Genomic DNA, 25,851 nt, shown 5'->3' on the forward strand with positions numbered 1-25,851 from the left:
GTGCTTCAGGGCAATCACTGGACATTGTAAATCCTCCCAGGACCCACTGGATGGAATGTGGGAGAGTATGGGCTATGATGTGGACCATTGACCATGAGGTGCAGAGATGCCCAGAGATGTACTTACCAAATGCAATGGATGTGTCATGATGATGGGAGTGAGTGTTGCTGGGGGGGGAGTGGTGGGGTGGGGGTGGTGGGGTTGAATGGGACCTCATATTTTTTGAATGTAATATTTTTACAAAATGAATAAAATTTAAAAAAAATGGGGGTGGGGGGAACTGGTTTATATGGGAACCTCTTATGTTTTTTAATGTAACATTTTCTGTGATCTATTAACTTTAAAAAATGATAATAAAAATTAAATTAAAATGTGCCATTTAGGTTTATGAATTGGATTTTGATATTTTCTTTGAGTTTTGATTTAAAATGATGACAATGTCATTTCCAAGATCCTGGCTTAGTCTATTTTTTTCATTCGCTCTACTCATAGTTTCTCTGTTTAGGGAATATGGGGCATGTTATTGAGATTTCTCTTTTTTTGTAATGTACTTACATGATTAATTTAACTTTCCTGAAAGATGACTCTTCTCCCTGCCCCCCCCCCATGGTGGTCAGCCTCCCTAGAAATTTTACTAAATAAATTGTTCAGAACTGACAGAAGTTTGAATTGTTTATGTAGTCAAAAGACTTGGACTGATTACTTAGTCATGTTTTATTCTATACAGGGATTCTTAACCTTTTCTGTTCCATAAACTCCTTTGCCAGTCAGGTGAAAACCATAGACCCCTTACCAAATCCCCACTATACTGTGTATTAATTAATAAATAAATCACACTCGTACCAACAGTCCCCACAAGAATAATGTTTTTTTTTTTGGATTTCAATTCAGGCTCACAGACTCCTTGTTAAGAAACCCTGATCTGTAGGGAAGAGCAGGCTAGTAAGTTGGCTAGGCAGAAAAAGATGATGCACTTGATGTAATTATCACCTGTGAGGTTTAGAGTAGACTTGGATTTTGGTTGAGTTCTGTTAGCCACATCAGTATGTGGCATGCCTCTTTACAATGATGATTTCTTAAAAACAAAGTTCTTTGAAGATTATCAATCTGTTTTAGGAAATTAAGAGGAAGTCATATTCCTATTACCCTATTATGAAAATATCTTCATTTCTTTTTCTGATCTTTATACTTGTACATGATTTTTTATAGCTGCAATACTAATGAACACATTTTCTACCTTTTTTAAAACTTAGTTCATGTAGGTATTTTTTGCATTTTGAATAGTTTCATTTTTAACAGATGGACAGTTTCTGCCATTATTCCACTGGTGTAGATTTATGATAGATAACTTAGGGTTTTTTTTCCTTTATGTAACAATACAGGTTAGAGCTCGTGGTTGAGCCATGGATTGATGGACTTTGGGCTGCCCTCACAAAGCATTTTATGTCAAGTAGAGGAAAAGAGGACATGAGTGGAACTCTCAGAATGGCATCTAATGCCTCTTTGAGGACAGACTCTGCTGAACCAGAATTTTTACACCTTGAATCACAAATTGAACATCTGAGATTAGGTGATTCAGGAAGAAAGGATTCTGAAGTTTTAGAATACATTGCAGCCAACAACAGTCAGTCGAATGCTTTGATTGAAGACTTTGAGTCCTCACCCATTCAGTGCCCCCACTTTCACAGACTTCTTTAAATATTCCTGCTTTACCACCAGAATATTTACAGGTACATCTGCAAGAGTCTCTTAGCCAGGTAAGCAGTGTGGCTTTCTGCTTTATACTGTGTAGTGTTGATTTACATAGGTGTTCATTTGGTTAACAAACAGGGATCAACAAACTATAGCCTGCAGGCCTGCCACCTGATTGTGTAAATAAAGTTTTATTGGAACATTGCACTACACTCATTCACTTACACATTGTCCATGGCTGCTTTTGCAGAAAATTTATACCCATCTATGCATTACAGAAGTGTTTATATTATTATATTACTTTGTTTTTGAAGAAGGAAATGGCTAAGAGAGCAGCATCTCTGTTATTTTAGAGAATTAACCTCTTGGTTTCTCATTATAGATATGAGTGATGCAGAGTGAATTGTGGACTATTGGCAAATTTATTTCAGCAGCTAAACTTAATGAACCTATTTACAGTAGATTCTTTTCCAGAATGATTTTTGGTGTCATGGGATGCCCCACTTTGGAGATCATTCATTTTGTAGGTGGGTGATAACTGAGAGACCCACTTTTGTCCATATTTTTTTTTCCTCAAAGAGTACTTTCCTATTCATAAATAAATGTAAATTTTTGAACATCAAATTGAATAATAGTTAATTCCTACCCTGAACATTCTTTTAACATGCTTAAATAAATCAGTGCAGCCACTCTTTTAATATAGGGCTTTCTGCTTTCTTTTACTAATGAAGAAAGTCATAAAGACATATGATAATATGACACCCAGGCCCAGAGCCTCAACAGACTTCAGCTCCTACACTTTGATTTATTGGACTTACTCCACTCAGCTAACATGGAGTTGAAGAAGGTCAACCACCACAGCATGGAGCCTAGAGTGTCTACAACTGGAAGCGGGAGGAGTGCATCCAGTACCCATGTGGAATCTAAGCCCTCACTTGACATAGGTGTGCAATGGACACAACCAATCCAATGTCCACAGAGAAAATGTGGAATGGGTGTGGGAACGGTAGCCATGGTGGCTGCTGGGTGTGGGGAACGGGAGGAAGAGATGAGATGTGGAGGTGTTTTCGGGACGTGGAGTTGTCCTGGATAGTGCTTCATGGACAATTACGGGACATTGTAGATCCCCCCAGGGCCCACTGGATGGAACGTGAGAGAGTCTGGGCTATGATGTGGACCATTGACTATGGGGTGCAGTGATGCTCAGAGATGAACTTACCAGGTGCAATGGATGTGTCACGATGATGGGAGAGAGTGTAGCTGTGGGGGGAGTGGGGGGCGGGGGCGGTGGGGTTGAATGGGACCTCATATATTTTTTAATGTAATTAAAAAATAAATAATTAAAGACATATGAGAAGCAATTTGAGCCCAGCATCCTAGTATATTAGAACTATTTTGCATAAACCTACTGTGATAGCATTTCTTATCTAATTTTTTATTATCTCCCTAAAACATTCAAATAAAGAAGTTCTGTTTTTTACAGCCACAATTGTGGGTTATTAGTTTGTAAACTTTAATTATGCAAGGTAATTACAGCAATAGGTACTACTGGCATTTTTATCTGGGTTGAGAACTGACATGGCTGACTCTTGGGGAGCAGATCCCCTACCTGCAAGTCTCAGGTTAGTGTATAGTGGAGGGGTAGAGTGTCCAAGTGACCTGACAATGCTGAGTTGGGGGAGAGTCTGTTAAGAGTTTTTTTTTTTTCCCCCATGGTAAGTTCATTAAATAGGCTTGAGCTATTAGTAGGTAATGGAGTTAAAAGATTTTTGAAGTCTGAACTATTTAAGGAACACTTTGAGTGTTCTATTGAAAAGATAGAGGGCATATAAATCAGCCAAAAGTGTGCTGATACAAAGTACCATAATCTGTTGGCTTTTGTAAGGGAATTTATCTGGGGTAGGAGCTTACACTTACCAGGCCATAAATAATAAGTTACTTCCCTCAACAAAGTCTTTTGCCACATGTTGGAGCAAGACTGCTGACATCTGCCAGGGTTCAGGCTTCCTGGGTTCCTCTCTTCCCAGGGTTCATTTCTCTCTGGGATCAGCTCCTCTGTTTTCTCCACAAGATCAGCTGTACACTATGATGCTCTCTCCACAAGGTCAGCTGTAGACTCTCAAGTGAATGGCTCTGTCTCTCTCTGGGGCTTCCACTGTGTCTAAGGAGCTGCCTCTCTTCCTCTATGTTCTCCTGTGTGTTCACTTCCTGGGCTACATCTCAAAACTCCAGCATCAGATCTCCAGCATCAAAATCTCTAACTCTGTCCTTTGCTATGTCTTTTATCTTTGAGTCCCCACCCACCAGGGGTGGGTGACAGGGCCCAATCAAAGCCCTAATCATAATTTAATCATTCCCAGGTACAGACCAGTTTACATAATCCAGTGTGTATTTTTTTGTTTTGTTTTGTTTTGTTTTTTTTTTAATTTTTTTATTTTTTATTGACTTTGTAATAATATTACATTAAAAATATATATGTGAGGTCCCATTCAACCCCCCCCCACCCCCCCCTCTCCCCCCCCCCCCAACAACACTCGTTCCCATCATCATGACACATCCATTGGATTTGGTAAGTACATCTTTGGGCACCTCTGCACCTCATATACATTGGTTCACATCATGGCCCATACTCTCCTCTATTCCATCATGTAGGCCCTGTGAGGATTTACAATGTCCGGTGATTACCTCTGAAGCACCATCCAGGGCAGCTCCATGTCCCGAAGACGCCTCCACCTCTCATCTCTTCCTGCCTTTCCCCATACCCTTTGTCCATTATGTCCACTTTTCCCAATCCAATGCCACCTCTTCTATGTGGACACTGGATTGGTTGTGTCCATTGCACCTTTATGTCAAGAGGAGGCTCAGATTCCACCTGGATGCTGGATCCAGTGTGTATTTTGAATTCATCGCTATATCAAACTGCTACAGAGGGTAATAGGTTGGAAAAATACAGGAGTACTGTGAAAAAGAAAAAGACTTTCTAGTTTACAAATGTGGAGAGTAAATAGTGGAAATGTTAACTGTTACATGCGAGTTGATCAATATTTTCCAAACTTCCTGATGCAGGGTTAGATGATAGAGTTGTTCTTCATCCCCCATTTCCTGTGGATGCTCTGGGGCTGGTTTTACCCGGTATTCCCAGTGTCCAAGGCAGTGGCTTTCACTGGGGTTCTGGGTCAGCATCCCTAGAGCTAGTCCCTGCCCCTCCTTCCTGTCCTGGCAAGTGATCTACTTTCTGTCTCTACAGTTTTGCTTTTTTCCAGAATGTCATATAAATGGAATCATAGTGCTCAGCCTTTTGAGTCTGGTTTCTTTGACTGAGTATAATGCATTTGAGATTAGTCTTTGTTCTTGCTTGTGTCTGCAGTGTGTTTCTTTTTTATTGATAGGTAGTATTCCATTGTATATACTACAGTTTATCTGTTCACTGACTGAAGTGCATTTGGGTTGTTTCCAGTTCCTGATAAGTAAGAATAAAACCACTATAAACACTTGCATGTTTTTTCCTTTTCATTTTTCTTGGGTAAATGGCTAGGCATGAGATTACTGAGTTGTATGTTAAGTGTATTTTCACTTTTATAAGAAATTTCAAAACTGTTCTCCAAAGTGGTTCTACCACGTTACATTTCCACCAGCAATGTGTCAGAGTCCCAGTTGCTCTGTGTACTTGTCAGCAGAGACATTGCCAGGATTTTTAACTTTAGCTGGTTTTTATTTGAAATTTTATTGTTCTTATTGTTGGTTTTGCTTACATTTCCAATTAATGACAAATGATTTTGAACATCTTTTCATGTTTTTGATTGCCATCCATGTTTCCTTTGGTGAAATAATGGTTCAGATCTTTTGGCCATTTTATATTGTGTTGTTTGCTTGTTAAGTTTTAAGCATTCTTTATATATTCGGGATATAGGCCTTTTGTCAGATACGTGTTTTGTAAATATTTTCACCTAGTCTGTGGCTGGTCTTTCCATTCTCTTAACAGTGTCTTTGGAAGAGCAGAAGTTTTAAATTTTCAATCCATTTTATCAGTGTTTTTCTTTTATAGTCCATTTATTGTATCTAAGAAATCTTTGCTAACCAAAGGTCACAAAGATTTTCTACTTTGTTTTCCTCAGAAGCTTGATTATTTTAGGTTTTATGTTTATATCTGTGATTCAGTCTCAGTTAATTCTTGCATAAGTTGTGAGTATCAGGCTTTATATTGTTTGCATATGTATCTTCAGTACCATTTGTTGTAAAGATTATCTTTTTTCTGTCGAATTAACTTTGCAATTTTGTAAAAAAGAGTCACATGTATTGGTCTATTGCTGAACTCTCTGTTCTGTTCCATTGGTGACTATTCTTTTATGTTTCCGTTTCCCAGCTGCTAAAACAAGTGCCATGCAGTGGGGTTGGCTTAACAGCAGGAATTCATTGGCTCACAGTTTCAGCGGCTGGAAGCCTGGCTTCCTCCACGGTTGCTCTTCCTGCCCAGCAGTCTGGGGGTTCCTTGGCATTTCCTTCCTATGGCAGTTCACACAGCAGCATCTGCTCCTTTCTCTTCTGGGTTCTGTCGACTTGCAGCTTCTTCCTTGGCTTCTTTCTCCTTCTCACTTTCACTCTGCTTAGAAAGGATCCCAGTTAATCCTGCTTGGAGCTCAACCTGATTGAGTTAGGATTCTGCTTGACTTAAGAAACATGGAAGAGACCACTCACTAAGGGTCCACACCACCAGAATGCCGACCAAGACCAAAAACACATCCCGTTGGGCTCCAGAATTCAGTCCATCTCACATTGCCAAAACTATATTGTCTTGTTTACTCTAGCAAACAAGGCTTAAAATCTGGTAATGGAAGTCTTCCAACTTTGTTCTTCATTTTCAAAATCACTTTGGCATTCTGTTTAATTCATTTTTAATGGATATGTCTCTAGAGTATGTTTCCTTGTATATTAAGAAATGGACAAAGATTTTTAAAAAAATAACATTAATGATATTCGGAGCTGGCTTATACCCTCTTGAAGCACTTAGGACTGTTTGTTTTCTTTTGAAATCCCAGACTGCTATTGGTTTTTTACCTCTCTTGTTAGCTATAGTGCCTTTGTATTTTTTTTTAATGTTTTCATTTTGCCCCTAATAGGTATAGTTGTCAGTACATACTCTTAAAAGAACATTCACAGACACATCCCCAAAAAGGATTTATGACCCACTTTAAAATTTTTTCATTTTTCCTGGAGAAGTTGTGAGCCCAGCAGCTATAATGTCTTAACAGTAGACCCTGTATATGTCTAGCAGTACCTCCTTTCTAATTTACTCTCTCTGTTGAAGGCTTAAGGTTGTTACAAGTATATCTATCTAGAATAACCAGCTGGTCTAAGCTAATTCCCTGTAGCTGTAGGCCTGAGCTGCAGTAGTGTGGGATGGCATGGGCTCCTTGGCTTCCTGCTGGTTCAGCTTGCCTGTGCCCTCTGGACCTAGTTTGGCTTAATACTGAACCAGCTGGCTCCAGGTCCTAAAGGAATGGCTGCTGAGTTTGCCCACCCTTGCTTGGCAGTTCCCACAGCTTGTGTCCTGGGCTTGTGATCCCATTGCGGGCCTTGCTCAGGTGCTCTGTCTCCCAGGGCCATGTTGTACACGTCAGGAGTGGGTTTCAGAAGAGTATAATTCTCTGCTGCAGTGAGCATGGCCCTGCTCCAGAATGCTGGGGTCTGTGCTGAGATACTCCCCTTGGGGCTCACCTGCATGGCATCTGCACCCTATCACTGATCTCTAATAGCATGCGGTCTTCTCACCTGTATAGTGCAGGCCAGCAGCAGGACCTTTTAGAGCACCATCACCTGGGCCTTCTCCACTAAAGCAGCCTTTCTGGTACCAGGTGTGGAATGGGCTGCCCCAGAAAATGAAGAGGCCCGCCAGACTTGTTTCTGTGTGGAGTGAGTTCCAAGAGGCAGTAATACATTGTTTACTTGGGATGGGATGTCTTGACTACCAGACTACTAGACTTAGGGCCCTAAAGATAGCTTGGATGTGGTGGCCCTTCAGTCTGCCTCACTGAGGTTTACTTCCCATCTCCTGGATGCCGGCATGCCAGCCGCTTCTTGCTCACTGTCTGATTAGCATAATATCATTGATATAATGAGCTAGTATGATGTTCTGCTGAATGTCCAGATGTTCCAGATTTATGTAGCCTATCGTATGTAACAGCAGGTGAGTACATTATCATAGTTCCGGGGCAGAATTGTAAACGTATGCCATTGTCTCTTCCAAGTGAATGTGAACTGAATCTAATCCTCTTTTGCTGTCAGGATGGTAGAAAGAGTGCTTTGGGTATATCAGTGGCTACATACCATGGACCTGAGGCCAAGTTAGTTTGCTCTAGCAAAGAAATCACATCTGCCATGGAGGCCACAGTTGGAACTAGTAGTTGAGTTTGCAGTAGCTCATTCCCCAGAATCCATTTGGTTTTCACAGAGATCAGATCAGCGAATTAAATGGAGATGTGATGGAGAGTCTCTCTCATAACTTTTAGGATTTTGAAGATAGTGTTGATTTCTGCCATCTTTCCCAGAATGTTATATATTTTTAAAATTTTCTGTCTTGGTGGGAGGAAGCATGGTAAGAAATTTGGAGGCTTCCTCTTGGACTTCTCCACCACAATACCTCTACCCGTAGGTCAGGAGCCCAGTATAGGGTGGTACCGACTACCAGGCATGATGATTCTGAGTGTACATTCAAAGGCTCAGGAAATGACCCCTGTGGGGTCTTGGCCTCTGTGGACCTACTGACCTGGACTGGGGCAAAACTCCACTTGCTGCCTGGCTCCAAGTTTTCTTACTCTAGTCAGTGGGCCATGTTGACCCTCTGGGTTCCTAGGTATCAGCATCAGCTTGGCCCTTCTCTTAATAGTCTTGAAATATTTGGGTAACTCCCTTTTCCCTCTGAAGGGACTGGGAATCCTTACTGAATACAGAGTCCTTCCTCTTGGGAGCCGCTCTCTCCTGCAGTCCCTGGACTCTAGGTCTGGAAACTGGACAAGGACTGGGATCTTCAACAGGCAGCTACCCTCAGTTTTTAGTCATCTACCCTTGGTTTCTCTTCCTTTCAAGAATTGGTCCAGTGCCCTTGTGGGCTGCCCATTTGTTTTGGCCCTAGAGCCTCTTTGTCCTCTTGGCCATCTCTGTTAATTCTAAGGGTCAGGCCATCCTAGCCCTCCCACTTAGCAAGGTAATTGTGCCCACCTGGTGCAGCTGGCTGCTGACTGTCACCTGGACTGTGTGGGGCCCCCACTGAACCCCTCAGGTTCATGCTGCTGTCCCCAGCTCGGTCCTGGTGACCTTGGTAATGGTGCCCTCTGGTGTCGCCATGGAGCATCTTCATCTGTGGCTCTTTGGCTTACAGGGCCATCCCCCCTCTATGATCACTGCTCTGGCCTTCTCCTTTCAGCTGCTGGCCATGGCACTTCTGGCATTTCTGCCTTGCTGCATACACTCTCCTGCTTTTCTCCTGGCTTGTAATTGCCAAGAAGTCATTATGCTCCTGTTGATTCTAGGGGCTCTTGCCAGGGTGTGAAAGCCTGTGTCCTGGCACTGTGCTCCTGATTCAAAAACCTCGTATCCACGTTCACTCAGCCTACTCTTGGTTCTGGCTGGTGTACTCCCCTGGCTCCTTCTGGCCCTAGACTCTTCCTTGTCTTTCTTAGCAGATCCAGCACATCTGCAGCCTGGCTCTTTTGGGCTTTACTCCTAGTTACTGGCCCAGCTGCCAGGAGGGGAGGTGGCATCCAGTGGGGCGAGGGGGAGCACGTCTTGTAAGACCGAGGTCTCCATGTTGTTTTCACACCTGAAGTGAGTTCAGCTCTTGATGGGAAGGGGTGGTGGCTTCTGCAGGCTGAAAGGACTCAAGACGTTCAGCTGCAGGTGCCCTGTCCCATGTGTCAAGGTCCTATTCTCTTCCATGTAGAGCTGGTTTTAGCTTTCTCTACTTTCAGGCTTCAGGAGGTGGAGCCTTATCCTCTGGCATTCAGCTCCAACCTCCCACTCTAGCTTCTTTCTTGGACCGCTCTGGCACAGTTTACACAGGCCGGGTTCTGGAAGTCAAGCTGTGAGGTGCATCTTAGGGCATCCCTGAGGAATGGAGGGGTGGTGGCACTGAACACAGCTGTGACAAAGGCTCAGCAAAGTCCCTGCCATGCCCATGGGGTCTCTGGAGCTGAGATGGCCCTTCAGAGGCATAGAGGCACTGCGCCTTTACAGTCATGGATCCGTGCTTGGACATGGGCTGCCTCAGAACAGAGGTGCTGTTCTGGTGCCTGGCGCTGAGGGCCACATCTAGGCAGTGCCCCCTGCCTTTGTTGAAACCTGAAGGCAGGTGGGTGGTGCCTCACAGCCCTTGCGGCATTCTACTCCCTGCCCTGACCCCTCTCCCAGCTTCCCAATTAACGCTTAGCCAAAGTTAATTGACTAGCACCTTTTAACCTATAGTTTTCTGCTTTTAAACTTGAACAGCCGATTAGGATAGGGATAGGGATGCTAGTACAAGAATTGGGTTTCTTTGCGGTTACCCAAGACTTGTGCTGTCCAGTATGGGAGCCACGAGCTACGGGGATTTGTTTACTTTTAAGATAAAGAAAATTAAATAAAATATAGGAATTTGGTTTCTGTGACCATCTGTCTAGACATGTTCTAGCCATCTTAAAACATCTCTCCTCCTCTTATAGGATACCTTTCCTGAAATACTGGCATGCATACCCTTTCCTTCTACATAGTTAATTAGGAAGACTGCTAGACCTTTTCAGGAAAACGCTAGCTTCTTGTATTCTCAGTATGTATTTCAGAAATTCCAGTGTGCTGAGACCAGCTCAGCAATAGGTTTGCATGAAGGGAACATGATGCAAAACTGAAGAAATAAAAGGACAGAAAGAAAGATATGAGAGAAGATAAAGATGGAACCAGGGGACTCAACAGTTTCTGGAACTGAGAGCCTTGACCCTAGTTTCCACATTGTATTTATTAGAAATTACAAAGCAGCGGTTATCTATGTTTACTCTCAAGGCTGCGTGTTATTAAAACTGCAGCACCTGCAATACTAGGTAGGGAACAGGCCACACAAAGTTCAAACACCTCCTCACACAAATAATTTTTGTGCTGACCAGTCAGTGTTCCATCTAGTCAAGGCTGGTGTTCCTAAGCCCACACTTCTTATCTGCATTGTGGAAATGTTTCAACTTCAAGCCAGGTTCCCATATTGAAATTCAAGTTATTTTCCCACACCAGTGTCTACTAGATAAGTACTTAGAAATATACATAAACTTCTTTATGAAAGAGTGAGAGACAGTTTTTGAAAAAATGATGTCTGTAGTCATTTACCCTAGAGGACAATGCTTAAATGGCCAGGACATTTTATAAGATTCTATAGGTAAGCCACTTAGTATAATTGAAAGTTGTATTGAGTTATGTGTCACCACATTTGTCTTTCAAGGGGGAAAGCCAAGCGTCAGTGACTTCGGTAGATTCAGTTTTTCAAGTTCCAATTTCAAAGGCAGTTCAACTTACTACAGATGATGCAATAAAAATCACTCTGCTGTTAGAATTGGACATTTCTGTAAGTTACAGGTTATTTCTCAGCACGGTTTAATTTTCAAGACAGTGCTCTTTTTAAGAAAGAGGCATACAGGGTGTACTATTACATATGCAGAAGGACGAGGTCTCTGAGGACATCTTCCTTGTGGTTCTTGACCCATCAGCTTGTCTTCCTCCCTCACTCCTGTTTTCCTTCCACTACAGGCAGAGGCAGGTGAGAGGTGACCCTGGAAGTGATTTAATAGCCTGAAGAGTGCTGCTGCCTTACTCACTAAACCCTAAAAGAACAAAGGGATCAGAACAAACCTTTACATATAAGAGCTCCAGGAAAGAACTTTACCATCTAAGGTCAGCCAGCTTGTTAGAAATAGAGCTGAGATAGACCATCATGTAAAGGTTAATTTCTCAGGGCTGTGGTTCTCAGCTTCCTTTGAGATCAGGGAAATTTATGACCTCCCAGAAAAATGCTACAATATTATATAAAATCATTTGCATATACTTTTGGGGACTCACACACTACCCCTGTGAACTCCATCCCTTTCTCCCATGCCACCCGCCTCCCCCCCTGAATCCATGGACTTCAGGTCCAGAACCTGGTGAGGATCCTGAAACTTCAGTGCTTGAGTGCATCTTCAGTCATTTAGTTCAAGCCATTGTTTTGATGTAGGGCCTCAGAGGTCAAGGGATTGTGCTTTTCAGAGAAGAGCACATCAAGTCTCTCCATTGGATTTAGTTCACCTTCCTTATAGGAAAAGGAAATATAACAGGTGTCAGAGCTAGGTGGTTTTGCATGTGTTCTAGTGAGTAGCTCCATTTTTTTGGTTTGTTTTCACCTTTTCAATAAGCCATGTTATAACTTTGTACTATAAAAATGATGGCATTTTATATTCTGTTCTGACATTTGGCGGTTTTGACATAAAAGTGGCTGGGGTTGACCCCTTGCTGAGACTGCCTCCTTCCTGGGTCCCTGGGCCTCGAACACAGACTTACTGCAGGGGCAGCTCCTTCTGCAGCCCATGTTTGCTGCAAGTGCAGCATTTTATGCTCATGAAGGAAAAAATAGTGTCCATACCTCTTCCCCATTAAAGGGAAGAAGCAAAGTAAAGTAAATTGAGAGCCACGCTGATGCCCTTAATTAATTCTTTTGGTCGTATTTTATGTGTCTGGGTTTATAGGAACAGAATTTTACATGGGTTTTTCAAACTGCTACTTGCTAATGTACCTTATTCTATGGCAGATGAAGAAGGTCTTAATTTCTCTTCTCTCCAATACACAATTTTATAAAGCAAACCATTAGATAACTCTGGAATTTCTCTTTAAAAATAGCTCCTAATGAAAATATGTTCATTTGGTTAGTTGGGGTTATTTGTTTGTTGTTATTGTGGGTAGAATTATTTTATTCCTAAATCCATGTGTTAACATGTTTATATAATAAAACAACGTAAACTCTAATTCCTGAGGGATTTTTTTTTTTTTTGACTGTGATTCTTCTCTAGAAAACAGGTTTTTCCTATCACCTGGAGATGCCTTCGATGTGATCTGTCCTAACAGTGATTCTGAGGTGCAGAACCTGCTGGAGAGACTGCACCACAGACGAAAAAGAACACTACGTCTTCTTGCAAATCAAGGAAGACACGAGGAAGAAAGGTGCAGGCCTGAGGACATGACTTACTGAGTCAGTGGCCTGGAGCTTACTGTGAGAGCGCACCCTGCAAGCTTCTCCTGAAAGGCCACTTGGACATGTGCGCTGCCGCACAAGGTGCCTGCCCTTCCACCAGCATTGGTGGGCCAGGCCCTCCCAGGCTTTCCCGTGTTTTAGCTTTTGCGTTAATTATACAACATGAGATGATAATGGACTTCCTACTTAACGGACACTTGGCATTAAAAGTTAAACTAACTGTGGTCTTTGGGAAGCAAGAGTCTAGAACTTTTTAAAATTGTGTATTATGACTCATTCTCAGCATACTTGTCAGCACTTACTTAGTATACAGCCTTAATGGAATTTTTCATAATTAAAAGTTTATTTTTTAAAACTTAAATTTACATTAGTTATTTGCCTAGAATGAACTTGAATTCATTCAGTTCTAAGTTTACTTTTTAGAGTTGTACATTACCAGTTTTAGTGGGCTGTTACCATTTAGTGGGCTGTTACATTACCATCCATAGGCTTTGTTCCTTAGTTTTAGATGTCTCCTTTCTTTTCAGTGGTACAACTGGATTTGGTAGGAATTGCTCACGTAATAGTGCTGTTGAGTTCGTAGTATCTTTTTGTAAGGTGCCTCTTGGGTTGTTTTCATTTGGGGGAAACGCTTTGGCTGAATAAGCATTGCCGCAAATCTTAATTGCACTTTGATAGCATTCTAATGTAAAATAGTATGGTTGGTTGTATTTTTGGAATCACACCATTTTATTCTTTATTTTCTTTGTCATGAACTTCTTTCCTGTCTTTAATTGAAAAGGAGCAGCCTTACCCCAGCATATACCTGAGAGGAGTTCTCTCCAATTCATCCTTACCTGGTATCTTGAAATACAAGCAATTCCTAAAAAGGTATTTTTCTTTATTTTTCAGGTAACGGTTAAAAAATATGCTTAATTCTGTGTAAGATTCATTAAGGAGGTTTGGTATTTATTTGCCCTTTGGGGGCTTAAAAAATGTATTCTTTACAACATGTTTGCAAAATTAGTTCCCAAGAGTGTATGGTATCTTTATAATTGTCACAGTCAGATATTTTTATATTGTGTTTACAATGGAATTTTTACATTTTCTTTTGAAATGGGATTTTTAAAGTAGGACTTGATTTTACTAGTCATTAACTTGATATAACACTTTAAACATGATGAAAAAGGCCCTACCTGACTTCTTATGTTAACCAACTACACATTGTAAGTATTTCTCATTCTAATTCATGGCAGGAAGCTAATAGGGGCTTAGGGGCTTAGGTGTGTTTTTTTTGTTTTTTTTTTTGTGTGTGTTTTTTTTTTTTTTGGTGGTGGTTGTTGTTTTTCCCTCTGTCCTTGCCACCTCTTATAATTATTAAGATCCCATTTGTGCAATATATATAATTATTGCTGAACCAGACTTTTTGAGGAGAAACTGAAGGTTTTGGTAGGCTATATTGATGCTTAGATGAATTTGGAGATAGATCCACTAGATGTCAGTATTATACAAGGAACTGCTTAAAAAATATTCCTAACTACTCAGAATTCTCTGAGAGCTTCTTGATTAAATTCAATAAATTTCATAGTTTTAGTTCAATTCTACCATTTTTTTAAAGATTTTATGATGCATAGATATTTCCCCGACTACAAAAATAATATGCTCACTGTAAAAAATTCCAGATACAGAAATGTGTAACTTAGAAAATGAAAGTCCTTTATAATCAAACCTTCAGAGTCAACACTTGAATTTTGTTTTGCTAAGAAAATAATGGGCTCCCATACTCCAGATGTTGTCCTGTAACTTATCTTTTTTTACTTAAAAAAGAAATCAAGAGCTCTATATAACACAACTTGGAAAGATATTGGAAATATTTTTAAAGGCTGTTTTGGATGTACCATAATTAATTGTTGATTTAATCACAGCAATTGGTTTATTTTCAGTTTCTGATTATTAAAGAAAACTGTCTAGTTGAACAGTCTTGTGTTTGAATTTTTTGTAAGCAAATCCCTTGAAGGAGAATTGCTGCTTAAAAATTGTATTAATTTAGTAAATATTTGTCAGCTTGTTTTCCAAAACAGGACAGTAACATTTTTTAGTTTTATAAAATTTCAGTAGTTCTGAAAGTAAAATATATCTTAAAGGATTTATAATTGCCACTATTTTAGCCTGTAATGTAAGACATTTTATTGACTTTAGACTTTGTGATACAAGGTGATATTGGTAAACCCTTTACTATCTTACCAAAAGTCTATGCAGAAATTTGGAACATGCATTCATTCTCCAGCATTTTCCTGAGTGCTTATTCTCCATTCAGCACTGACATCAACTCTTTAATGAATCCACACAATCTATTAGTCTCTGGTATTTTAGGCAGGGAAACTGTGCCATCCATTTAGACATTCTTACTGCCCTTGTGTCTTATGGCCAACTTGAAGCTCAGCTTTGCTTTCTGGAAGTCGTGCCTTATTTGGAAGCCCCTGATAGCCTGTGTCTCCTGCTGGAGTGAGTAGCCCCATCCACCTGTGAGCCCTTGGGCAGATGTCTTCTTGACCAGAACCTTACCTGCCACAGGCCTGTTGTAAATGCCTGCAGAAAATGTCAAAATCACCAGCTGAGACAAAAACAGGTGTGTCCAGAAACAGACTCTTGACTTTTGAGACTCCTTGAGCACATGTACTCCGATATACATGACAGGTATTTTAAGATCATGCTTGTGACTGAGGACCTTGCTTTAGGACCTTGGACAAATGAGCAAAATCAGAAGTAGAAGCGGGACTTTCCAAGTAGGTGGACATTAAAGCAGGTAGTAAATTAGATTCTCTTTTTCTGAGAATTAGATTCTCTTTTCCTTGTGACTCTCACTTTTTCTTGGACAGTTTGCCACTCCCCCAGGCAGGTAATAACTGACTATTGTAATAGCCCTAACCACAGGGGTGTGGTGGTTTAAATCTGCTTCCTTTCTGGCCACAGGCATTTTTGCGAGCCCTTGTGGACTATACAGGTGATGGTGCTGACAGGCAAAGGCTCCAGGAGCTGTGCAGTAAGCAAGGGGCTGCTGATTATAACCGCTTTGTGAGGGATGCTTGCCTTGGCTTGCTGGACCTCCTCCACACCTTTCCATCTTGTCAGCCACCGCTTCCAGTGCTGCTCAGTAAGTGGCCTTGGTCTCCAAGTGCACTGATGTGTGTGTAATCTTTAAGAAAGAGAAATTGCTGCTCTTTATTACCTTTTGGAACTTTATACAGCCATAGTGAGAATTCTTCTAAATTAAATTATAATCAGTAAAGATCTTATATATTGTCTTCAGGGTGCTGTGACCTCTGGACTGCTTCTAGAAGTTAAGAGTCCCTCTTCCAAGCTGTTTTATGTCCTTATTCTTCCACCAGTGGTCAGTCTTTATTCTTTTTCAACATTCTGAGAATTTAACATCTTAGCAAGTTAAACTGTATTTCATAAAGGTCATTTAGCCAAGTTTTATCTGAAAATGAACGTTCCCTCCAAATTTAAATAGTCTCTTTCAAAGTTAGTGAAATCAGGTTTAATTGACAGAGGTTAGCTCAGTGTGTATGTGCTTCATGCAGAATGTGTTCATTCCCCATCCAGGCAGGATGAGACAGAGCGCTCCTCAGGTCAGAGGGCTACTCACGCCATCCCACTGGAAGTCCACTTACTTGGGTCTTCAGGTGGTGAGGCTTGGAGAGCCCATCACAGAGTATTCCAAATTTTACCCAGATGGCCTCTGTGTCCTCTAGGTAGGGATGATGACTGTAAGAGCATCAGAAGGTATTTAAACCCTTACTACTTTATAGTGCTTGTAATTTTGTCATCTGTCTTTTCCTGTAGTGTAAAGCATTAAAGTCTTCAATATTCGTATCTGTTCTTGGTGACAGCAAAAGGTGTATCATACCTCTTACTATTAGGCCTGCAAGCTCCTTCTTGATGCCCAGGAAAGTTCAGGGCACTCACCTTTGAAGTCAGGCCCTGCCTGCTCTGCCTTGTGTCTGCATCCTTCCTCCTCCTCCCCACACTGGTTAGGAGGTGCTGCCAAGTGGGGCAGCTTTTCTGCTCCCAGCATTCGGACCAGCACTCTGACCCTTTGCAGCTCAGCCTTATACCACTAATGTGGGGGCGAGTAGCAGTGAGAACCCTGGAAAGAAGCTGTAAAGGGCCTCATAAAGCCCAGTCACACGTGGCTGTGTTCCAGTCCCTTTTGTGTGTTGTTATCTTTTCTAACATTATAGCATTTATTACCTAGTTATGCAAAAAATGCATTGGTACTTAAAAATTTAAATTATTTATCTGAAGTTTAATATGAAATTGAGCCCTCTGAAATCTTATTGTGATATTTATTAAAAGTAAGCCATTTTAGAAATGTCTTTTCATATTTTTGCTTAAATAACTTAAATATAATATTGAACTGAAAATTCTGAAGTATGTCAGTTTGGACAGTTTATTATAATACTGATTCCTTAACAAGCTTTTAAAAGAGCACCTATGTATTTTGTAACCACTGACTTTCTAGATATTTGGTTTTAAAATGTTCAGTCCTTTTTTATTAATGATACATATAAAGGAAAAAAAGTTCAATCCTAAATATTTCTCAAAATCCTTAAAATAGTGATCTTTAATCTTAAGAGGTCTGAAATCTCTGGACACTTTTCACCAAAAAGCTGCAGATATGCATAGAGGCCTGGAGCCTTGATCTGAAGCCCTTGCACAGACCCCTTTCTCAGTATTTTCTGGGTTCAGAAACAAGCATTTGGGCAGAAGTACTGATTTCAGAGTAAGGAAGTATAATATGTCTGGCTTTAATTTTAGGAATTGGGAAACAATACCCAATAATATTTTACTTAGTTACAGTGAATTTATATGTGTTCTAAAGTATGATTTAAAACTAGACCATAAATTATTTGTGAATATTCTAAATAATAGAAAACAGGAGTCAGTTTTTTTAATCCCTCAGATATAAGTTTAATTCCAATAGCAGTGAATTAATAATGGCTTATTTTTATTTTCTTTCTAGAACATCTTCCCAAGCTTCAACCCAGACCATATTCCTGTGCAAGGTACTAATATTTGTTAACATAATACAATATGGTGCCTTTCCTTAAAATCTTATAAGACTCAATCTTTTAAATCCTTAGTGTCTACTGATTTCATTTTATTCAGTGAAAGCATACCCAATTTTAGGCATGAAGAAGACAGATCTAATAAGCTCCTGTCCTACAGGAGTTCATCAAGTTTAAAATCTTCTCCTGTTCAAGGTCCACTTCCGTCTTTCTCTACTTACAGCGACGAGCCTCACTGTCCTCCGCCTGCCTCCTTTACTGGCTGACCCCTGTCTTGGTGGGCTGGTGGAGCAGGGAGAGGCAGGAATGCCCCCATGAAGCACTGGTCCCCCTGCATGGGGCAGGCAGCTTCCTCTACCTGACCTCCATGCTGTGGCCTGTTCTATCGAGTGCCTTAGTAAAACTGTTCATAGAGGAGTCAAGCCTATAGGTCAACGCAGCATTACAAATGCAGTCTCATTCTAAATAAAGTCTTCATTTAAAAGATACGGTGTTCAATCTGTTGATGAACTTCAAGTTTTCCCTGAATTAAAGACTGAAATGTGTAAGATTATTCACCTTCCAGTGTAGAGTAGAATTCCACCATTCTGTTTGAAACTTGGGTACCTGATCTAGATTTTTTGCATCTCCATATTATATATTATGGTTTGCTTACTAGGGAGATCTTATCCATGGGCCTGGAAAAAGAATTTGATTATTATTTGTTCAGTGTCCTACCTCAAAAATAACATGCCTGTCATTTTGAAAACACTTCTGATTTGGATAGAAAAGAAAAATGTGTAAGCCAGACTTGTTTGTCTCTATGTAGTGACAGATGCACTTGTGGTTTCAATAAGATTTAATGCCACTATTTGATTTAATGATACTTCAGAGAGAATTAGTACTTTCTGATAGCTTTAGCAACGAAAATCTTGCTTATATGCTTTTGCCTATGTTTTCCTTCAAACTTGTCATCACGATTGCTTTAATATTCCAGATAGCCATCTGTCTTTGAACAATAAATTCTTTCCACTTACCAAATGATCCTTCAGTCCCCGTTATAATGGTGGGTCCTGGAGCTGGCATAGCACCTTTTATTGGTTTCCTACAACATAGGTAAGTGCTTCTTGAGTATTTTGCAAGTAAAAGGCCCTTTTGGCTAGAAGTACCACAGCCTTGTGGTTGTAGGTGTAAATATAATAGGTAGCCATTTTTCATTGTTTCATTGGTAGTTTTTAGGATCTTGCACTTTGGTTGTGAAACTTATTTTTAAAAAATTACCAACTTTAATAGCATAAAATAATTTGTCACCACAGGGAAAAGTAAGTACCATCTTGGAGGGATTTTGCTCTGTAGTGGAACTTTCTTTTTTATTGTAGCACTTTTGTTTTTCATTTTGTTTCAGCAGCACTGTGGTTTATGGCCTGTGTAGTTGTGAACAAATTTCAGGCATACCTTCCTGGTGTGATGATGAAAACAATTGTAGCAGAGATCTAGTTCCCCAGAAGTTTCAAAGTTAAATCCTAGCCATCAGTTATTTCAACAGGATGATAACAATAGGTGTAATTTAGTATCCAAAGAGAACTATTTGATAGTTTTAAAAAATAAGCGGAATCTTGCTTCTCTCCAGATTTGTGAAGTGATGAACAATTTGTACTGTTCCCATGATAGTGGAACAGTGTCCTTTGGACAAAGTCGTTTTATTTTGTTTTTTAGTTTTCCTTAAGAAAGCAAAAGAGTAATGGCAAATGGACATACTCAATGTGTTTATTATTTCAGAAATACTTTTAAAAATAGATTGTTGTCGTTCTACCTTTTAAAGGCCAGGCTCCCTGTACCACACCTTCAGAAATACTTGAAACTTAATTTTATTCATTAAAGTTGCTACTAACATTATTTAATGTATAAATTGGCTTAGGTTTCCCAACGTGCTGTTTACACTCTTTGTACTCACGCCATGTGGCCCCCAGCCAGCCCATAGACTCCTGGGGCTGGTGGAGGTGCTGCCTTTGCTTCGTGTCTGCAGGACTGGCCACATCACCCTGTGGGTAGTGAACATTAACTGAGGGAATGAACTTTCAGTGGCTGCAAAGAATTTATTTTACACACCCTGGGTTTGGTGGTGGTATTTCCTGATGAGAGAGGCTGGTTTCACATGTTTATATAAACATCTTTACTGTGTTTTTCACTTAGAGAGAAACTCCAGGAACAACATCTTGGTGGAAGCTTTGGAGCAATGTGGCTGTTCTTTGGCTGCAGGCATAAGGACAGAGATTATTTATTCAGGTATGCCACAGTTCTAGGATTTTAATGCTTAACCACTGAGTGTATGATTTTAATGTTCAGGTGTGTTGTTGTTTTTTTTAATTTTTAAAATTATTTTTTAGGAGGTACTGATCTGGGATCGAACCTGGGACCTTGTATGTGGGAACTAGGTGCTCAAGCCACTGAGATACACCTGTACCCTCTCATTCAGGTGCTTTTAACTTAAATTACGAACCTGCCAGTGACCATTCATCATGTATTCTCTTTCAGAGAGGAGCTCAGGCATTTTCTTAAGAGTGGGGTCTTAACTCATCTGAAGGTTTCCTTCTAGAGAGATGCACCTGTTGGGGAGGATGCCACAGCCGAGTATGTGGAAGACAACATCCAGCTTCACTCCAAGCAGGTGGTGAGGGTCCTCCTCCACGAGAGTGGCTATATTTATGTGTGTGGGTAAGTGGCTATCATGTGTACAAGCCAGATAGGAGAAGGTAGTCGATGATGTTTATAAAAGGAACAGAAGGCTCATCAGTTGAGGATCTAGGTGTGTAGTGCTGACACATGTGATTCTCAAGTATAGGAGTAGAAATGCAGTTCTAAAATGATTCTAACATACTTTTCATAACCAAGAGTTGTCATTATCAGGGAAATAGTCAGAAAAATTAGTTGTGTTTGGTTCGATTTTGTTAAATATAAGAATATGTGATATCTGCGGTTGAACTAGGTACAGAAAAAAAGTATGGTTTTGACTTGGAGAATGTGGATGCTAAGAAGCTTTTCCTCAAGGCAAAATTTGTGGTGTCCAAGTTGATATAAGCCAGGAGACAAACACTGAGGCAAGATCCATTAGAGAAACCCATAAATGCCCTAGAAATATGTGTGACACATTGGGATGACTCCTATTCTCTTGTATTGTTTCATTATTTGAAAATGACCCCGACTTGACCTCATGACCCATTTTCACTTCTGAAAAACAGCCTTGGGTTGATGAAGGGAGTCTGGACATCATGTTGGTGTATAGTTTCATTTAGTTTTTGTTTTTTGTTTTTTTAAGATTTATTTATTTCTCTCCCCTTCTCCCCCCACCCCGGTTGTCTGTTCTTTGTGTCTCTTTGCTGCGTCTTCTTTGTCCGCTTTTGTTTTTGTCAGCGGCACGGGAATCTGTGTTTCTTTTTGTTGCATCATTTTTTTGTGTCAGTTCTCTGTGTGTGTGGCACCATTCCTGGGCAGGCTGCACTTTCTTTCACGCTGGGTGGCTCTCCTTATGGGGTGCACTCCTTGCGCGTGGGGCTCCCCTATGTGGGGGACACTCCTGCGTGGCAGGACATTCCTTGTGTGCATCAGCACTGTGCATGGGCCAGCTCCACATGGGTCAAGGAGGCCTGGGGTTTGAACTGTGGACCTCCCATGTGGTAGACGGACGCCCTAACCACTGGGCCAAGTCCGTTGCCTCATTTAGTTTTTGATGAAGCATTTGATCTTCACTTTTCTTTTGTGGGGAACAGTGCCGTCAGTGGGCAGATTCATGCTGCAAATATCTTGTAGTTGAGAACTTGGGAGTTATCTTAAATGGCCAGGTGCTTAAAGCATTAATCGTGAACTAGCCCCTCATGATCATGGTGATAGATCACGTAGGCTCATCTTCCTCAGTAAGACTGGAAACTCTGGCAGTGTCTTCAGGACTGGAGGCTGGGAGTATTTAATCGTCTCTTTCCCACATCTCTGCAATCAAGATCTCTGCTTTCCTTTCACCTCCCTCTAGTCCAGAAACAAACAACAAATGCCTAAAACCTGAAAGGTCTTTCTTACTTCTTCACTTGCACCTCAAGGAGTCAGGGGGGAATGTTCACAGGTTCTCAGCTCCTGGCGTCCATGACCATGTACTGCCCACCGCTGCCTTGTCATTGTCTGCACTGGATCCTGTCCACTTTTGTCTCCTTGGACTTTTCTTTGGCAAATTTCTTCTCTTTGTCTTCCATTTTCATTTTTCTGTTTCTGTTGGATCATTCCCATCAGCATACAGATGTGGTTGATTCTCTATTTAATCAAAAACAGATTTTAAAAAATATTTAGTAACTATGTAGAATAGTTGAACAGTGTAGAAAACCAGCTTGACCTAATCAATGTGTAGAGAACAATATATCAGACAACTGCAGAATAAACACTCTTCTCACACAATGCCAATGGAGTTGTATAAAATTACTTTATATTTGACTATAAAGCAAATCTTGGTCATTTTAGAGATCAAAATCATACAGTTTGTTTGTTGACCGTTGTGTAATTAAATGAGAATTCAATAACAGGAAACTAAAAAAACCTCCAAATGCTTAGAAATTATACAACCTACTTCTAAAAGACCTGTGGGTCAAAGAAGAAATCATGGAAATGAGAACATACTTTGAGTTTGTGAAATCTCCAAAGTACCCTAGAGAATTGAATGCATATATCCACAAAATGAGTTGTACAGGGAGCTTTATTTATATAGATAACCCATAGTTAAAAACAACCCAGATGTCCATCAGTAGGACAGTGGATAAGTAAATAAATCATGGTTTATATATATATATAATATTCTTGCAAATATTTAAGGTGAGTAGGAGCCAGGTCGGGAAGGTCCTTAGGCACTTATTAGGGGTTTGGGCTGCCCCCTGGGACACTGGGGAGACTGAGGCATTAGAAGTGTGGAGCGATGTGGGCAGCTTTGCATCAAAATGGCCCCAGGCATGGAGGCCTGAGCGGGGATGGGGGGGGGCGCACACAGCTGAGGCTGGGAGACCTTTGGCGGAATTGAAGGGATTGCTTACTGACTTTGAGAGGATCTGGGAAACATTCCTGTTTCTTGAACACTGATACTATTTTCTTTTCTAGAGATGCTAAGAATATGGCCAAGGATGTACATGATACCCTTGTGGAAATAATAAGTAAGGAAGCTGGAGTTGAAAAATTAGAAGCAATGAAAACATTGGCTACTTTAAAAGGAGAAAAACATTACCTTCAGGACATTTGGTCATAAACCCAGAAAGGAAAGAAAGAAAATTAGGGTTTTTTTGTTTGTTTGTTTGTTTTTGCTGAAAAATACTAAAGGACAACTTTATTGGAGCTGAGACTTTCAATTTTGAAAATTATTATTTTTTGACTATTCCCTGGAGGAGGTAGGGGGAGAGTGAATCACTTACCACTGCTGATTGAATTCTCTATGCTCACCATCTGCCCTCTAGTTTCTCCTGTGCGTCTGATCCCCCCACCCCATCTGCCCCATGCTAGTGGGTGCCGTCAGCTGAGAGGCAGTCCACACTACTCCTTCAGCACGTGCCTGGGACCTTCCTTACCTTCCTTACCTCCTGGAGAACTTGGCAGTACTCTCCTGATATAGGCCCCAGGGGTGGGTAGGCTGGTCAATATTTGGCTCTCTGAACTGATGCTGCCTTTTTTTTTTTTTTTTTAAATAACAAGACTGTATCATTTTTCTATGAAGTATGCACACAGAAATTTTTAAAAATGTATTTGAATTACACATGTACAGAATATCCAATTCCATGTTTATATAACTTTATCAAACTTATTTATTATTACCAAAACTCTATTTCTGATGAGATATTTATATTAAGGTAATGTTACTGAGGATTTTTTTTTAATGATGCTGGAAATGTGAATTATATGTTGAAATTCCACTCTGAATGTGATTTATCACAATTCTTTTTATTACAAGCATTCTGGAATTTGGGGTTATTAGCATTCAATTTAAAGACACCGGCATGTACATATTAAAGTAAAAGTAATAAATGATTTTCCTCTCTCCACCTCCCCAATTCTTTTCCTTTCTCCTCCTCCATGGGCATATTTTTGTGTTTTTCCACATAATTTATCATCCCTCCATGATATTGCTGTATCTAAAGTTTAGAATACCAGCTTCAGTTAATAGTCCTGTATTTTTTTAATTCCCAATGACAAAATCTTCCCTTAAAATTTGTCACAACTGAAAACAAAATGTGAAAGGGTTTGATAACTTATCTCATTGGCTCCAGTATATATTTATTTTTTATTCAAGAATTTGGCATTTCAAAAACAAATCTCTTCCTGAGAAATAAAGATCTGAAGGAAATAAGGCATAATCTTCAGATTTTATAAGGCTTTGTGGCTGTTCACTATACTTTTCTCAAATCTTGTATATTTCATGTATTTCATAAGAGAAACCAATCTAAAAAAATAGGCAGAAAAACATACAATGCAAGTACCCTGACATATGTAATTATATACTTTTGTATATATCAATCAAAATAGAAATAAGGTGAAAAATAAAGAGGGACAAAGAACAGCTTTCTTTATTGATAGCTATAACAAGAAAGCTTAACGATCAAAAACTTGTATGTGCCTATCAGGGTTGCTTATGACTCCCAAACTGATAGACCCTAAAGGAGAAACTGACAAATTTTTAACATAATGGGTGTTGGGAACTGATCCAGGCCAATGCTTTTTTTTTTTTTTTCCTAAATATAAGAAATTTAATGGAATTTTAAAAATCACAGTGTGAGATATATTTACATGTTTCTTTTTTTTAATTATTGATTTTGTAAAAATATTACATTAAAAAAAAATTATATGAGGCCCCATTCAACCCCACCACCCCCACCCCACCACTCCCCCCCCAGCAACACTCACTCCCTTCATCATGACACATCCATTGCATTTGGTAAGTGTCCCCTGCTCCCACCCTGCCTTTCGCTTCCTTACACTTTGCCCGCCTGTTCCTCGTAACCTCCCTGTATTATGGTCCTTCTCAGCAGCAGTTTGTGCTGCTGCCTCCCTCTGCCCCTCCTCCCAGCCACTGTTATCTTCCCCCTCCCAGCCGATTGCTGTTCTCCCCGCCTCATTCAACCGCCCTCATCCCGTATCCGCCCCGGCACAACCTCGGAAACAACCCCCTCTGCCATCAATGGCTTACGTCATAAACCACAGGTCCGCCCTTGCCTCTGCAGCCAATCCTCAGCTGCCCCGCAGACATGCCCCTCCCACAACCTCCCCGCCTCCATGACACTATAAAACCCCATGTACTTCCTGAATAAAATCAGACCTGCGCATAGACCTCGTCTCCGTGGTTTTTCCTCCATTGAACCGTGCGTCCCCACCAAGCCTTGAGCCGCCCGCTGCCGCCCCGGTCAGGCCGTGGCGTAGGCCCGATCCCCGGCAGCGACTCGCCTGCAGTGACCTGCCTGCAGTGCCGCAGCGGAGGCCAACAGGTGGCACCCGAACAGGGACCCCAGCTACGGCCCCTTGTCTGGCCAGCCCGCTGCTGACCCCTCGCACGGGACCCATCGCCGTCCTCCCGTGCCGCCGCTCAAGGTAGGGACTCTCCGGCGTTGCTCCCTTCACCCCCCTCCTGAGCCCTCTGCCGCGATGGGGGCCTCCCTCTCATCCCGTCAGGTTCCTCAAGTCCGCCTGCTCGCTGCCCTCTTAGAGACTCACCACGTGAAGGTCTCTCTCCGTCAGCTACAGCGGTATTGGGACCTTCTCCTACCCTTTAACCCTTGGCTCGCCACCTGTGCTCTCTGGAGCCCAGAGACCTATGAACGTTTAATTCAGTGGGTGACGTCCGCTATGGAGCATGATCACAAGCAATTTCCCCCCGGCCTTATC

The 25,851-nt window shown here is 41.0% G+C and overlaps 1 pseudogene; it reads left to right on the top strand.

The window, feature by feature from the left end:
• The first annotated feature begins 510 nt into the window (after positions 1-510).
• Positions 511-24,013, top strand: LOC101435810 (methionine synthase reductase-like; annotated as a pseudogene).
• Positions 24,014-25,851: the final 1,838 nt, after the last annotated feature.

This window comes from Dasypus novemcinctus, chromosome 29 (genome assembly GCF_030445035.2).
Source record: "Dasypus novemcinctus isolate mDasNov1 chromosome 29, mDasNov1.1.hap2, whole genome shotgun sequence".
Classification (NCBI taxonomy): Eukaryota; Metazoa; Chordata; class Mammalia; order Cingulata; family Dasypodidae; genus Dasypus; species Dasypus novemcinctus.